Source organism: Rhineura floridana, chromosome 7, assembly GCF_030035675.1.
Source record: "Rhineura floridana isolate rRhiFlo1 chromosome 7, rRhiFlo1.hap2, whole genome shotgun sequence".
Classification (NCBI taxonomy): Eukaryota; Metazoa; Chordata; class Lepidosauria; order Squamata; family Rhineuridae; genus Rhineura; species Rhineura floridana.
The window spans coordinates 77,149,413-77,164,952 of record NC_084486.1 but is presented as its reverse complement, the minus strand read 5'-3'; the positions used below and the strand labels follow the sequence as shown (position 1 = coordinate 77,164,952).

Here is a 15,540-nt window from a genome sequence, read left to right as displayed (position 1 = left end):
CTCAGTAAGGGGTCGGGATTGCAGATCAACATTGATAAGGAGATAGTCAGGAAATACCTAGTTAACCTAAATGAGTTCAAATCTCCAGGGCCTGATGAACTGCATCCCAGAGTATTGAAGGAACTTGCGGATGTACTCTCGGAACCTCTTGCCATTATCTTTGAGAAATCCTGGAGAACAGGAGAGGTGCCGGATGATTGGAGACGTCCCGCTCTTTAAAAAGGGTAAAAAAAGAAGATCCGGGGAATTACAGGCTGGTCAGTCTGACTTCAATACCGGGAAAGATATTATAACAGATAATAAAAGAGTCCATTGGCAACTATCTAGATGACAATGCTGTGATTAGTAGGAGCCAGCATGGGTTTGTCAAGAAAAAATCCTGTCAAACTAATCTCATCTCTTTTTTTGATCGGGTCACTAGCTTAGTAGATGGTGGAAATGCTGTAGATGTCATCTATCTAGATTTCAGCAAAGCGTTTGACAAAGTCCCCCACGACCTTTTGATTAGCAAACTGGTCAAATGCGGACTAGATGGAAATACTGTCAGGTGGATTCACAACTGGTTGGAAAACCGTACTCAAAGAGTGGTCGTCGGTGGCTCTGCTTCGGACTGGAAGGAGGTTTCGAGTGGAGTGCCACAGGGTTCTGTCCTAGGGCCGATACTCTTCAACATTTTTATCAGTGACTTAGATGACGGGGTGGAGGGAAGCCTTATGAAGTTTGCGGATGATACGAAACTGGGAGGGATAGCTAACACAATGGAAGACAGGAATAAAATCCAAAGGGACCTGGATAGACTAGAAAATTGGGCTGAAATTAATAAAATGACATTCAATAAAGACAAATGCAGGATTCTGCATTTAGGCCACAAAAACAAAATGCACGGGTACAGGATGGGAAATACCCAGCTTAGCAGTAGTGCGTGTGAGAAGGACCTTGGAATTGTAGTGGATCGCAAGTTGAACATGACCCAGCAGTGTGATGCTGCAGCAAAAAAGGCAAACACGGTTTTGGGCTGTATAAACAGAGCTATAGTTTCCAGGTCGAGGGAAGTAATAGTTCCACTATATTCTGCATTAGTCAGGCCTCATCTGGAATACTGCATTCAGTTCTGGGCGCCTCATTTTAAGAAAGATATAGACAAGTTGGAGCGGGTTCAGAAGAGGGTGACAAGGATGATAGCCGGTATGGAGAACAAGTCTTATGAGGAAAGGTTGAAGGAACTTGGCATGTTCAGTCTGGTGAAGAGAAGGCTGAGGGGTGACATGATTGCACTCTTTAAGTACCTGAAGGGCTGTCACATAGAGGAGGGTACATATTTGTTCTCTGCTGCCCCAGAGGGTAGGACTAGGTCTAATGGTTTTAAGTTGCAGGAGCGTAGATTCAGATTGGACATTAGAAGGAACTTCTTGACAGTAAGGGCAGTTTGGCAATGGAACCAACTGCCTAGGGAGGTGGTGGGATCCCCTTTGCTGGATGTCTTCAACCAGAGGCTGGACAGCTATCTGCGGGAGATGCTCTAGCTGTGGATTTCCTGCTGTAAGCAGGGGGTTGGACTCGATGGCCTACAAGGCCCCTTCCAACTCTATGATTCTATGAAAACCTGGAATTCATTTTACAGGACCTCCAAGTAACTTTGCTGCAGTACTAAAGGAATTAGCTGTGGCTAAATTAATAAGCCAGTTGAATCTTGTCCCCAATTTTATTGAATCTTGTCCCCAATTTTAAGTCTTTTCTTTTTTAGGTTTTATTAAAATACAATTGCTTTTCCTTTTTTTATTTAGATTTGATGTGTCTGTTGTCTTCCCCCTACTAGACAATTAATTACTGCAGTAACTGCATGAGTTGGTATTTCAACTTTGAAACTTTTAATTTTGGGGTAGAGTCATACATTAAAAATACCAGTGGTATGCTGCGCTACAATCCAGAAAATAAATTATCTATTTGTTAGATAATTTTGAATGTCATAATTTTACTCAATGCATGCTTGTGAATGAATGTTTATTAGCTACAGGTCTGATGAAAGCATCACTGATTTTAAAACTTGCTCAGCATGGCATTGAGGAGTCAGATGTTACACGGTGGCTTATATTTCAAATTGTATGTGTTCTTGGATTTGGGAGTATGTGGGTTTTTATTTTTGTTTGCATTCACATCGTGATTTTTTTTAAAAGACATCTCATTGCTATGTAGACTGGGAGCACTTCAGAAGCAGCGCTGTAGAGGAATGCAAACCATGTGCTCTACAACAGCCTAAACAGTAGCAGCAAAATGTGGTGTTTCACTAAAGATTTCACTTCTAAATTTTGGACCTTGAGGGTGTTTGTTGATGCTGCCAAGTGGCAGCCCTGTAAACGAAGGCTCGAAGGCAGTGGAAAAGCATGTATTTACCACGCTTTTGCCCAGTTCTTCAACCAATCACCATTGTTACCCTGTGTTTCCATCTGCTGTGGAGTAAAACCAAAATCCTGGAAGATGGCAAGGGGAACTGGTGGAGAAATGGGGCTACAAGCTGTAATTGTTCTACTTCTGACTACATTGCCCTTCCATTTATTATTTATTCTTGTGGACATGAAATCTAGAGTGGCTTTTTACCAGGTCATGATCTCTCATTTTGGGCTCATCTAGATGGTGGTTTAGTGTGTGTTTGGTGCTACTCACATCACCTTTAAATTTGCATGATTCACATGATGTTACTGGCAAACAGAAGCTATCACACAGTTCCGCCCCCCGTAAATCCATACTAACCTGATCCTCTGATAATACGAAAATGGAAGGAAAAAACATCTTAACTCTGTATCCCCAATGCTTGCAGACCCTTTGCTCTGATGCTTTTAGGTAGGTGTGTCAATCCCCCTCTCCATGCCCACTCTCTCATCCCTTCGTTCATTGTATTTCCTGTAGGCTGACAAGCTACTTCAGGCTGCTCCCCTCCATTCTGCTGGCCTTTTTTATGTAGCTGCAAAAGGCACCTTTATTTTCTCCCCCCCCAACTTGTGCACAAAAGCATAACTCTGCTCAAACAAAGATTTGTATTTCAGCTGCATTGTACCAGTGAAAATACAAATAATCACACTTCCAGGTTGTTGTTTTTTAAATGAAACTGGTAGAAAAAACACCATGCTCAGTTGCCAAGTAACCAGAGGGAGTGGAAATGTTAAATTAGAGGGTGTGGTCATTAGGAAACTGGTTGATTGATCCTTCCCCTCAGTGTGAGTAGAAAACAGTGTGTTTGCAGCTGGCATTGAGCCCTTTATCTCACCAGACCAATGTTGTACTTCTGATGAAACTTTACCTGTCATTTCTATTGCTTTCCCAGTAAGCCACAGAGCTGACCTTCTGAAAGCAGAAGACACCAATCAAAAAATAATATTGATCCAGTTTCAGTAACAGATGTGGTGTTCTTAGGCTGCAGACACACTCGCCGTTTCAAAAGCAGCCAGAATGTTTTTATGACTGCCTTCTGCTGGGCACACCTCCCTTCCCCACTGCTGACCAGACCTTTCAGGATCTCCCACAGCAAAGTGTTGAGCCACTCCCTGTCTCTGCCTGAGCCTGCAGCAAAGTGTTTCCATCGGTCACACCTGGAAGGCAAATGGGTTGATCTACCAATCACTTGTGAAATCTGCCTGAAGCTGAATTTTTCTAAAAATGCACTTGAACTGATCTGACAAGGTTTTAGGTAAAAACAGGGTGGAGTTTGATTAGTATTGTGTGCCCCGGGTTTCAGAAAAGGGAGGCGAAGATGCACTGGAACAGGCACAACAGTAAGCATGTCTCTACCGTCTATCCAGAACCAAGATCAGATCACTATTTGCCAATAGCATACTCTATTTCCCATAGCTCAGTTCCATCAGAAAACAGACAGATATATATATATGAAATCTCATGCTACATTAAACAGTTACAGCCAGTTCCTATGTACTGCAACACATTAAGCAGCTACCAATTATTTACAAAGTTCTTCCTCCAGGTGCTAGGTAGGGCCTGTGAGGCAAATGTCACTTTGACTTTGCATTGTGCTTACCTTGCATCATTACAAAACTTTGGATATGTCAAATCATAGTTACACAATCTCTCCTTGAAGCTTCTTTAAACTTGTCTGAACTTGTCATCTTTGTTCTCGAATTTTAAAAGAGAAGGAAGAAAGAGCAACTGACTTTGTTGTTGGGTTTGGTAGGCTTGGCAAAGTAGGTTGGTTTACTTAAGCTTATCTCCAGCAGATAGCAAGCTGATGGCAACAGACGCTTACCTTGAACTAGAGGGGAGGGTGTTGCCTAAACTGAAAGGTCTGCATTTGTGATGGGAAACCAGCAAAACCTGGCCTGGCTGCAAAATGTAAAGACACAAATTGACCTGCTCATAGCACTGAAAATAAATTCATTGCTGGGTTCTGTTTCATCATATAGATATAGCATGTTGAGAGATCCAAGTCCATGTAACAATGTATTGGGGTCAAGGTGGGAAACTGCCATTATTAGCTTCCAGCATTATCTTTCTAGGTAACAAAAAATGATGAATTCAAAAGAACTGACACCCCAGTTCTGCCCACTCTGCTATAGTGGCCTGCTCCCCTTGCATAAGCAGGTGCGAACCAATCCCTCTGTAGCACCATCAATCCAGCTTAATGGTGCGATGCTGGAGAACGTTGATCACTTCCCCTATCTCGGCAGCCATCTCTCTGTAAAAGCTGACATCGACGTTGAAATTCAGCATCGTCTGAGCTCTGCGAGTGCCGCATTCTCCCAAATGAAGCGTAGAGTGTTCGAGGATCGGGATATTCACAGGGAGACCAAAATGCTTATTTACAAAGCCATTGTACTACTAACCTTACTGTATGCCTGTGAAACATGGACCATCTATAAACGCCACTCCCAAGTTCTTGAAAGATTCCACCAACGCTGTCTCCAGAAAATTCTGCAAATTACTTGGGAAGATAGGCGGACTAATGTTAGTGTATTGGAAGAAGCAAAGACTTACCAGTGTTGAAACAATGATCCTTCAACATCAACTTCGCTGGACCAGCCATGTTGTTCGAATGCCTGATCACGTCTTCCAAAGCAGCTACTTTACTCCCAACTTAAGAATGGAAAACAGAATATCAGTGGACAGCAAAAGAGGTTTAAAGATGTTCTTAAAGCTAATCTAAAAAAATGTAACATGAGCATCAAGAACTGGGAAGCTTTGGCCCATGAGCGTCCCAATTGGAGGTCGGCCATTATCAAAGGTGCTATGGACTTTGAAGAAGCACGAGTACAGGGTGAAAGGGACAAATGAGATAAGCGGAAGGCACGTCAAGCAAATCCTCATCGTGACCATCTTCCATCTGGAAACCTATGTCCTCACTGTGGGAGGCTGTGTGGATCCAGAATTGGCCTCCACAGTCACTTACGGACCCACTGTTAAAGACCTTACCCTGGAAGACAATCTTACTCGGCCACGAGTGATCGCCAATGAATTCCCTGCTGGAAACAAAGCAGACAGACTCCAAAAACATAGTGAAAGATAGCTACATTTTCATCAAGAAATAAGCCATCATGTTATGTTAGGGCATGAAATTAATAGATCACCTATGCAGCCTATCTTTGGGCCACAGCTTTGAATTAGGATGGTGAGGCTGGACCAGGATCTCTTAAATTTTGCCCAGCACCTTCAGCTATGGAAGAATGCCTCTGCCAAAGCAGCACTAACAAGAGGACTGTTGCAAATGTTCCACTATTTGTTTATCTGTTCATTTATATACCACCTTTCTGTCAAAGCACTCAAGGTGATTCACATTTTATAATAATTGCATATAATCTGAGACATGATACAGAAGGGAAGATGAATGGGGAGGGAAGAGGAAAACAAGCAAAGTCAGTACTAAGTTGTATATACTGTTAAACAGTGAAATTACATAATAGGGATATCCATGCAACTCTCCTTACAGCTTCCATGCATTGAAGCAGGGAATGGGGATTGCACCGCTGTCCACATTCATCCCTGGCATTGACTTGCATACTGGCCATATTGTCAAAACTGGCTGCGGTTCTCAGAGGCTGGACACAGCTGAACCTTGTCTGCACAGAGCCTCACAGCTGTGTTGGATGCACTCCTTCACACACTATAAAGAGGGAGAGAAGTTAGGGACAATAGGGGGGCTACAGAAGCATATTGTATTGGAAAGGTTATTTAGGAAGAGAAGCATTACCTCACTGTTATTTAATATATAGTTATGGTTTTGGAACGATTTATAACTGTTGTAAAATGCCCTGTGAGAGCAGAACCTCTGAAAGGCAGGTTATAAATCTGTTAAATAATTACATCTTAAATCAGTGGTTCCCAAACTTTTCCCCCTACAGATCACTTGAAGATTGTTGAGGCTCTTGACAGAGCACTTAATGATTTTTCAGTCTGTTGTAGCAATTTGTAATGTGCTGTGCTAGATGCTGTATGATTTTTATTTGTATTTTATTGCTTCTTGTATTACATTTTGAGTACCATAGAATTCAAATTGTAATACAAGAAAATACAAGAAAAGAAAAAAAAAACACCCCACACATACACATTGCCACCATGAAAAGCAAAATATTACCAAGATTAACATTCTTAATTCTAGCTTCCCATTAACTTGTGAACCCCTGAATGAAGCTGGCAGACTACTGATGGTCCATGGATCACACTTTCGGAGTCTTGTGTCTTAAATCAAGACTGTGGATTCAAAATAACTGCTCATATTGATCATATATATACATAAGCAGCAATTCTTGCCAATAGATTGCCAAGAGACTGAGGGATGGATGGGAATGTAAGGGACCCAATCTAGATACAGTGTACAGGCCCAGGAAATCCTGTTGGCACCCCTAGTGAAGGCACATTGACAAAGATAACCTGGTGCTCCCACCGACGAGCCTATGCAGCATTGACCGTCCTGCTGCCTTGGCCTTCTGCCTCCTGGTAAGCAGCAGTGACAACATTAATAGGTCAGGTGCGTGACAACCAACGTCCCTCCTCACTGACTGCTCCTGTGGGAAGGTATTCTCTCAGGAGACTTGCTCCTAAATTGTTTCAGGTTTTATATCAACAACTTCATTTTGAACACACCCCAGTACCAAATCAGCAGCCCTGGAAATGTTTAAAACTCATGGCTGTTTGCTCCCATCAGCAAAACAGTCACTGCATTCTGCACCAGCTTCTGGATTAACCCCAAGAGCAGCCCTACACAGAGCATGTTACAATAGTCCAGGCTTGAGGCTACCAATGCTAGACAGATGATAACTTTTTTAAAAGGCTAAACAGGCCTCAAGTCAATACTCAAACATTGACACCATGATCCAGCTCTAGTCTAGTAATGTATTATGTGTCACTAGTAGCTCCCGTAGTGCATGGGTGTGTGCATGCATGAGAGTGCTGTCTGGATTTGGGGAAATGATATAACGGCAACCCTAACTGCAAGTCACTTTAGGCACTCTGCAGGTTTCCCGAGTGTTGAAACTGTAATTAGTGTATGCAAACTGTGTTATAGCAAGACATTATCGATTCCTAGATGCTGCTGCATCTGTAATTGCATAATAGCACAATCACACAGCAACATTTTGGTAGTTTATTAATTTATTACTACATTTATATCCTACCAGTCCTCCAAGGAGCATACAAACATGGTTCTCCTCTCAGTTTAATGAGTGCTATGCCTATGGATTGATGACGTATTTTTTATGGCTGAATCATTAAGGAGACAACCATGCAAAACATCTGTAGGTGAAAGTTTGCAGTTGCGTAGGACGTGTTCAGTCTGGCTTTAAACTACTTTCTCCCTCAGTATTTAATGGAGAGGAATGTCTTTGCAAACAGCAATTAGTATTTATAGATCACCCTGGAGATTTCAATGTCCCCCATGTTACAGAGGCCTGACTCAGCCAGAAGTCAGTCATTTATTGTTGCTGTGGAAACTCTTCCAGCAGAGATGCAGCAGACACCCTTGCTTTTGACTGTCACACATCTCTTGAAGACTTTTTCAAGCCGACAGGCCTATGCAGTTGTTTAAAATTTTCCTAAGTAGCCAGTCATTTTAATGATTGTTCTGTACTGCTTGTAACAGCTTTTATGTTGCTGTACACCACCCTGATGTATTGTAAGAGAGTGGCATATAAATATTTTTAGAAATAGAGAGAACATCAGTAGATTTTGGTGGGGAAAATTGTCAGAGTTTACTCTTGGTTAGTTAGCTGAACTACTAACAATGGCAAAGATACTACTAATGCCTTAAACCTAATCATGATAAAAACTTTGAGCTTTATATTATGAAGCTTTTCTTCCTGTTATTATGAAGCTTTTCTTCCTATGATTACTTAATGTGTCATTTCAATTCTCTCCATTTCCCATTTTTCCAATCTTAAATTAAGTTCTCCACATTTCTGCAGCAATTTGCTGACTTTTTTTAAAATCCTCATGAAAATTCTCCAGTATTTTAGTGTGAATTTCTCCTAATAAACACATTTTTGTAGGCAGTTTTTGACTAATGTACACATTTTTGCAAGCAAAATTATATAATGCATTTTTGTATGTTATTTTCACTCATATATTCATTTTATGCACTCTTCTCTTACATGTACATTTTTTGTAAACGTTGGCTGGCAAACTGCACTGCAAAATTAGTTTTAAGGGCAAACTTCACAGGATGGCTGTATTTCAGTTCTCATATTATTTCGGAAAGTGTGAATTTGACAGATTCAGCTTGAAATGCAAATGGAATCTAATTTTCTCCTCATCCCTAGTGTGTACTTTGCACAGTATTATGGCCTTTGGGGAAAGCGAGCAAGTTTTGAAGTTCACAGTGCTTTCCTGCAGGATGTGGATTCTTGTGGTGGCCAATACAAAGAACTTTTCATCTTCTGAGATGGACTCCTGCACGGCAGAATGGTTTTTTTTTTCATGACACAAAAACAAGTTTCTGGCCTTGGCAGACAACCTGCATGCTCATCACCAGATGCCTTTGCAGTAAGTTTGTTCATCTCATCCATGTTTCTGTCTCATGAGAGTCTCATGAGTTGACAGGTTGTGTGGCTGATAGATCATGTAACAGGATTTAAGGTGTTTTTATGGTCCACTTCACTGAAGAGCCCTTGTTTGCTTTTGTGCCCTTTCCCACTTCTTGAGCCACAACTGAAGAGCTAAACGTCTTAGGAGGAAACCCGGATCCCTCTGTTTGGAAAAGATTTAATGTAATCAACAGAAGCTGCACATGATCCAGCATCCATGCCAAGTGAACATCACCTGACTGGTTACCAATGCCACCTTTGCCTACAGCAAGGATTTGTTATGTTTGTTTTACTGGGAAGTGGTTCCAAAGTGTGATCAGAAGCTCCATATCTTCAACAAGTTCTAGGCACAAGCAAGAGGAAGAAAAGAGTTATTTTCAACAACATAAATTTATAAGTAGCTAATAGCTGAAAGCATGACAATTCTAGTCTTTCTTCGGGTAAACTAATGACATAATTTATCTTTATCAGGTGATATCTTAATGAGCTCATTGGATATTATCAAAATGAAAAGGGGAATGGCAATTTTTTAATTTGCCTAAGGCAATGAACACCCTTGGGCTCTATTACTAGCCAGTTCCAAATGTTTAACTCTCCTTTCCCTCAAACTCCATAGTCAGAGTGGGCAACCTAGTCTCACAGTGTCTTCCAACTAAAGGTCTGGGGTTCAAGTATAGCTTGTACTTATAAACCCATATATTTCTAGTTAACTGCACTGTTAACTTCTATTTGTAACAAGATTAATAATAATTGGCTTCAATGGGATACTTTGATACAATAAATGAGCCATGTGCTAAATACCCCAAATAATGGAAGCTCACTTATTACTAAGCACAGATCTAGTGTGAGCAAGTCTAGGCAATTCTCTAACCACTGACTCAGCGTGTGTCTTTAGGTCACTCACTTAGTGTCTCATCTTCCACCTGCCACAGAATAATGCTAATTACTTACACCACATAAAAGTGTCATGAGGCTCAGACTACGGATGCTCGCCAGAGATATGCAGTGCCTGTAACTACTGGGCTCAAGCGGGATTTTGTAGCTCCAAAGTCCTGATGGGGATTTGAGGTTGTATTTAGCACATCCCAAGTGGGAAGCTTGTATTGGAAGGAGGCTGTGATTTTGTTCTGGGAACCTTTAGTGAATCACATGGCACTGAATGTACAGGAAAAACAAGTTACAAAATAGCCATCTGGAACCACCTTTCCCTTTTGAGCAGAGGTGGCTATCCTACAGTCCTCCCAATGATGTTGGACCCCATCAGTACCAACCAGAATGGCCAATGGTCAGGGGTGATGGGACTTTGAGTCCAACTACATCTGGAGGGCCACAGGTGAGTGACCCCTGCTTGCAGGATATACAAGCTACAGAATATTTCAGTAGCGTCAGTCTTCCAGCTCTCCTTTCTGAAATGCAGATCAAGGACCAGAGGCAAAACAAAGGCTCTCCATGATGATCTTTCATAAAGTGTGCCTACTTGCACCTTTCTTCTTGCATTGCTACAGTGTCAAGTCTTCTGGTGCATCTTGAAGAGCAGCTGATTTCAAGCCAGAGATTTAAAGTTCAGTGCAGGAGAACCTGACCATTGGCCATGCTGGCTGGGGCAGATGGAGTCCAACAACATTGGGTGGTGTACAGGTTCCCCATCCAGATGTACCAAGATAGGTACCTTATGTGCACACAAAGGGGGGTATTCAATGCTAGTTCTACTCAGAGTAGGCCAACTGAAGTTAATAGATATGACTAACTTGGGTTCATTAATTTCAGTGGATCTACTCTGAGTCTGAGTAGGTTTTAGTTGAATACAACCGAACTTCATTATTAATGTGTATAACTGCTTACAACAGGTTCTTCCTCAAAGAAAGATCCAGAGTGGCTAACCACAAATATAAAATATATCAGTAAAAATTATAAGCAATACAATATTAAAAAATGACTTAATTAGCATAATATACAATTACCCCAGTCCAAAGCAGTCAGCAGCACGATAGTATAAACCAAGAGCTGATAGCATTTCCCCTATGGACTGCCTTCAAGTCGATCCCAACTTATGGTGACCCTGTGAATAGGAAGAAAAATGGAAGACATCGGAAAAAGCCAATGTGGCTACACGGAAGACTGGTGGAGGAGGTAAAAGTAAAAAAAAACATGTATAAAGAATGGAAGGAAGGACGCATCACCAAGGAAGAGTACCGACGAGCGGCTCGGGCTTGCAGGAATAGCGTAAGGAAAGCTAAAACCCAGAATGAGCTGAGGCTGGCGAGGGAAGCGAGGAACAACAAAAAGGGGTTTTTCAGATATGTTCGAAGCAAGAGAAAGACCAAGCAAACGGTGGGACTGCTGCTCAGTGAGGATGGCAAAATGTTGACAGATAATGAGGAAAAAGCAGAACTGTTCAACACCTATTTTGCCTCCGTTTTCTCCCAAAAAGGGAACAGTGTGCAACCTTGCATCAGTAGCAATCCTGGAGAACGGGAGAGGTGCCGGAGGATTGGAGATGGGCAAACGTCATCCTGCTCTTTAAAAAGGGTAAAAAAGAAGATCCGGGGAATTACAGGCCGGTCAGTCTGACTTCAATACCGGGAAAGATATTAGAACGGATAATAAAAGAGTCCATTGGCAACTATCTAGATGACAATGCTGTGATTAGAAGGAGCCAGCATGGGTTTGTCAAGAAAAAATCCTGTCAAACTAATCTCATCTCTTTTTTTGATCGGGTCACTAGCTTAGTAGATGGTGGAAATGCTGTAGATGTCATCTATCTAGATTTCAGCAAGGCGTTTGACAAAGTCCCCCACAACCTTTTGATTAGCAAACTAGTCAAATGCGGACTACATGGAAATACTGTCAGGTGGATTCACAACTGGTTGGAAAACCGTACTCAAAGAGTGGTCGTCGGTGGCTCTGCTTCGGACTGGAAGGAGGTCTCGAGTGGAGTGCCACAGGGTTCTGTCCTGGGGCCGATACTCTTCAACATTTTTGTCAATGACTTAGATGATGGGGTGGAGGGAAGCCTTATGAAGTTTGCGGATGATACGAAACTGGGAGGGACAGCTAACACAATGGAAGACAGGAATAAAATCCAAAGGGACCTGGATAGACTAGAAAATTGGGCTGAAATTAATAAAATGACATTCAATAAAGACAAATGCAGGATTCTGCATTTAGGCCACAAAAACAAAATGCACGGGTACAGGATGGGAAATACCCGGCTTAGCAGTAGTGCGTGTGAGAAGGACCTTGGAATTGTAGTGGATCGCAAGTTGAACATGACCCAGCAGTGTGATGCTGCAGCAAAAAAGGCAAACGTGGTTTTGGGCTGCATAAACACAGCTATAGTTTCCAGGTCGAGGGAAGTAATAGTCCCACTATATTCTGCATTGGTCAGGCCTCATCTGGAATACTGCATTCAGTTCTGGGTGCCTCATTTTAAGAAAGATATAGACAAGTTGGAGTGGGTTCAGAAGAGGGCGACGAGGATGATAGCCGGTATGGAGAACAAGTCTTATGAGGAAAGGTTGAAGGAACTTGGCATGTTCAGTCTGGTGAAGAGAAGGCTGAGGGGTGACATGATTGCACTCTTTAAGTACCTGAAGGGCTGTCACATAGAGGAGGGTACAGATTTGTTCTCTGCTGCCCCAGAGGGTAGGACTAGGTCTAATGGTTTTAAGTTGCAGGAGCGTAGATTCAGATTGGACATTAGAAGGAACTTCTTGACAGTAAGGGCAGTTCGGCAATGGAACCGACTGCCTAGGGAGATGGTGGGATCCCCTTCGCTGGATGTCTTCAAGCAGAGGCTGGACAGCTATCTGCGGGAGATGCTTTAGCTGTGAATTTCCTGCTGTGAGCAGGGGGTTGGACTCGATGGCCTACAAGGCCCCTTCCAACTCTATGATTCTATGATTCATGGTAAGTGGTATTCAGAGGTGGTTTGCCATTGCCTTACTCTGAGGCTGAGAGGCAGTGACTGGCCCAGGGTCACCCAGTGAGCTTCATGGCTGTGTGGGGATTTGAGCCCTGGTCTCCCAGGTTGTAGTCTAACACTCTAACCAATACACCACACAAACCAACATACAACCAAAACAATACAAAACAACATACAAACCAATAGAGTTACCATCATTATGCTCCAAAGGCAGGTAAAAACAAATGTTTTAGGTTGGTGCCTGAATGTATATAACATGGGAGACAATCAGATCTGTACTGGGAGTTTCTTACCACTGAAAATGCTCTACTACAACTGCACTCATGCACTTCCACCCCATACCATATTCAACAAAATCACCAACAGCAGAGCCTTCCCAGCCAATATTATAGTCTTGTTAGAAGTTGTGTTGGTGTTGTTTTCCATAAGCTCCATGCAGCAAGGTGGTGAGGGTGACCACAAAAGAAAGAGCAACAGTCAATGACAGAACTGAACCAACTGAGCCTAAGACTCCATATACACACACTGGACATGTAAAAATACATATATCCCATTGTAATAATTTGTCAAAACCAATTGGTCATTGTGTTTGATAGATAAAATGTATAATATGCTATTTTTTGTAAATAATTAAAAAAACTGCATGCATGCTTTTATTATCATCACTGAAATTGTTTACTGTGCATGCCTACCAAGATCTTGCTGTGCTGTGTGTGCTTTACCCCCCCATTAATTTATACTGCTGTGAACCACTAGGTTATCCTCAGCATGCTGATATCTTCTCCTTGTGCATGCATGCTGACATCTTGGCTAGGCTCAGATAACTGAGACTAGTTGTTGTGGTATTCTCTCAATCCAGCTCAACAGCTAGCTGTGATTGTATGAAATGCACAGGCTAATTTCCTATGGTTCAAGCCTGTGGCTGTAGCTGGGAAACAGACCTATGATGTGACTCAGTCTTTGTCGTGCTGAAAGACGACTGTTCCCTGTTGTTTCTCTCGGTTTAGAATTCATTAGGGTCCAATCAGATCGTTGTGTACTTTCTCTTCTGCTTCTTATGATAGGTGGAGCACTTCCAAACCTGCATGTCTTGTTATGGCAAGAATGGTCAGAAAAACCAAAGGCTTATGATCACAAAGGACGTGTCTGGATCTGTTAATTAACAGAATGCAAAACACCCCTGGGCCCTCTTTCTTTTGTTATATTCACATATATTTTAAATTGTTCTTCACTATCAACTGGAACTGAAACATCTGGAATGTATTCTGCAGAGTCTATTGATTTGCATAACATGAAATCACCTGTGCATTTAAGTCTATTTTAAAATAATCACTTGGGGATTTCCCCCCATTTGGTTAATGTGCATTGCCACAATTCACAAGTTCGGCTGTTCTCAGTGTACACCACACACTTCTCCAGCTATGGCAAAAGACACCCCCTCCACCTTGCCTACCCTGCATGTGGCCCATAACGTCCTGCTCACAGACTCAGATGCTATCCCATAATATGGTGTGGCACTCTGCTTTTCTGAATTACCAGCCTGCTGGCGCCTCTCCCCCAGCAGCAGAAAGGGAATCGCTCGCATACGAAGCAGGGGCCTCCTCCACACGCATCAACTAGTGCTTGGGAATTTGGAATGCGAATGGAGAGAGAAGGAAAAATGCAGTCGTGACTAGGTTCCCAGCAGCAGCAGCAGTAGCAGCATGGTCATGAGAGAAAATAAGATTCCCATTGATACCAGTATACAGAATGGCGAGGTTGCTCCACTGGAGTGTCTGCGCGCACGATGGGGGGGGGGACGTGGCGCGTGGAAGACAAAAAACCCCAAACCAAACCACACTCTACGTTTCTGTTCACAGGTGGCATGCAAGACGCAGCACAGAAAGGCTGCAAGAGTAAATCCGTGTTTCCACAAGGCCATCCTATCGATTGCCTGATACAAGCGCGTTTCCTTGTTTGTTAGATTTATATCCCGCCCTTCCTCCCAGTAGGAGCCCAGGGCGGCTGCAGTTCTTTCTTTCACGCATGTGGGGAAGGGAACTAGGAGAAAGCCTCAGCATCGCTTTACGGGGCTGAAGGAGCTTTGCCCCAACATGCGTTCAAGCCACTGACGGATTTCCGAAAAAAGAACGGTTGGCCCGGGTAGCGCTCCAGCCTGTCTGATTCGGGCCACCCGCCCGGCGCGAGAAAGATCCCCTGCGCATGGCCACAGTCACTGCTCTCGATTGTTCCTTCACGTGTGCGAGGGTTCAATCCTGCGCTGCGAAGTCAGACGCCCGGGCTCAGGCTTAGCACGAATTAAACCCTGGTCTTAAAAGAATCAGTGAAGATTCAGCGCCGAATAATAAAATTTCCATCACGGTTTTGCGCTCACAAATCTGAAGTGAATCAATCGGACGCCATAGGGGAAAATAGGTATCGCGAGCGGAATAAGCAGAAGCGGTTCTTTGAAAGGGGCACCTCCCTTTCCCTTCCGTCCTTGCGGACAGCCGGCGTGTACCCGTTTCCTCCGAACTGGCCAGGCCCTTCCCTTTCCACTTCAAGCTGTCTCCGCCTTTCCGCTCTCCCGGCTTCGCTCCCCTGCGGTTCCTCCTCCAA

At 43.0% G+C, this 15,540-nt stretch overlaps 1 long non-coding RNA gene across 2 annotated transcripts; it reads right to left on the bottom strand.

Moving 5' to 3' along the window:
- Positions 1-5,422: 5,422 nt before the first annotated feature.
- Positions 5,423-15,528, bottom strand: LOC133389069 (uncharacterized). 2 transcript variants are annotated; one of them, XR_009764018.1, is made up of 4 exons: positions 13,884-15,528; positions 10,979-11,076; positions 8,586-9,360; positions 5,423-6,103 (listed from the first exon to the last, which is right to left on the bottom strand). It is a non-coding gene; the product is annotated as an uncharacterized LOC133389069 (long non-coding RNA). The 2 variants fall into 2 exon arrangements; XR_009764017.1 differs by lacking the exon at positions 5,423-6,103 and having other exon boundaries at positions 7,602-9,360.
- Positions 15,529-15,540: the final 12 nt, after the last annotated feature.